The sequence below is a fragment of the Homarus americanus genome, unplaced genomic scaffold (assembly GCF_018991925.1).
Source record: "Homarus americanus isolate GMGI-L3 unplaced genomic scaffold, GMGI_Hamer_2.0 scaffold28049, whole genome shotgun sequence".
Taxonomy (NCBI): domain Eukaryota; kingdom Metazoa; phylum Arthropoda; class Malacostraca; order Decapoda; family Nephropidae; genus Homarus; species Homarus americanus.
The window spans coordinates 7501-9626 of NW_024745386.1; positions in this window are offsets into that span (position 1 = coordinate 7501).

Here is a 2126-nt window from a genome sequence, read left to right on the forward strand (position 1 = left end):
GGTGGTAGGTGGAGGGGGCGGTGGGGGGTGTGTGGCCTTGTTAACCCGACCGGCCCACTCGACCTCAGTGACCCGCACCAGGGCCCCTGGGAGGTAATGTCCTGGGTCCCCTTCACCCGTGGTGATAGTGGTTGGGTCAAGCTATCATCAGTGACGATGATGGTCATTAAGTCAGAAGACTAGACCTTATACAGTGTATGACTGTTAACTGTAAGGCTCGCCCTAACATAAATAAATAAATCTTACACTTTATTAACCTTAACAAATTACTATATTGTTGACATAGGCTTAAATAATGGCATGGCATTAGTTTATTAACACAATAATATTTACCACTTACACAGAACATTTATTAACTCATCAACATCAATTATTTTATATAATATTTACAAAAATATAATTTATTTAAATCAAATTATTGAAGTAAAAGTTGTGGTGCCATAAGAGACGATGACTGAGGTGTTTTTAAAGATGTGTTACACCCCGACAGGTGTTACACCAACAGGTGTGTTACACCCCGTGAATATATTACACGACAGGTGTGTTACACCGACAGATGTGTTACACACCCCGACGGGTGTTACACACCAGGTGGTTACACACCCCGACAGATGTGTCACACCCCGACAGATGTGATACACCCCCGCCAGGTGTTACACCCCGACAGATGTGTTACACACCCCGACAGGTGTGTTACACACCCCGACAGATGTGTTACACACCCGACAGGTGTGTTACACCCCGACAGATGTGTTACACACCCGACAGGTGTGTTACACCCCCGACAGGTATGTTACATACCCCGCCAGGTGTGTTTACACCCCGACAGATGTGTTACACACCCGACAGGTGTGTTACACACACCCGACAGATGTGTTACACACCCTACAGATGTGTTACACACCGACAGGTGTGTTACACACCCCCGACAGGTGTGTTACACACCGCCAGGTGTGTTACACCCCGACGCATGTGTTACACCCGCCAGGTGTGTTACACCGCCAGAGTGTGTTACACCCCGACAGGTGTGTTACACCCGCCAGATGTGTTACACCCGACAGATGTTACACACCCCGACAGGTATGTTTTACACCCCGACAGATGTGTTACACCCCGACAGATGTGTTACACACCCCGACAGGTGTTACACACCGGAAGATGTGTTACCCCACCAAGTGTGTTACACGACAGATGTGTTACACCGCAGGTGTGTTACACACCGCCAGGTGTACACCCGCCAGGTATGTTACACACCCCTACAGGTGTGTACACCGCCAGGTGTGTTACACCCGCCAGATGTGTTACACACCCCGCCAGGTGTGTTCCACACACCCGCCAGGTGTGTTACACACCACCCCGACAGTGTGTTACACACCCCGCCAGGTGTTACACACCCGCAGGTGTGTTACACCCCGACAGATGTACACCCCGACAGGTGTGTTACACACCCGACAGGTGTGTTACACACCCGACAGATGTGTTACACACCCCGCCAGGTGTTTTACACACCCCGCCAGGTGTGTTACACCGCCAGATGTGTTACACCTAGGTGCGTTACACACGCCAGAGTGTTTTACACACCCCGCCAGGTGTGTTACCCCGCCAGATGTGTTACACACCTGGTGCGTTACACCCCTTCGTGTTATACGAAGCCTTGTTGGTATGGCTACCTTTATCACGGAGTCTCATGATGCCGGCCACAGTTGGGTCTTCACCAATAAACTCCATAGCCTCGCCGATTAAATGGTTTATTAATAAAGCGCTGCTACTCACACAAACGGTCAGTCATAAAGTGTCAACTGACTTTATTATCCTTGGAGTTTGGACACCTGGGACATAATTAATAGTAACAAAATTAATTAATAAATGCTAAAGCGTTTTTAATAAGAACATTGTAGAACAAATCATGTAATTTGTAATATATTTTAAAACAGAGACAAAAGACTATGGCTGAGGACGTTAACGTTAAAAGGTATACATTAATTGTGTTGACCAGGTGTTAACAAACACACCTCCTTATTAGGCGGAAACATTCACAAAACTACATTTTAAACTATATCTTTAAATAAACCTTTATTGATACCATTTTCACCTAGTAAATTAATGATCATTTATACTCACAAGGG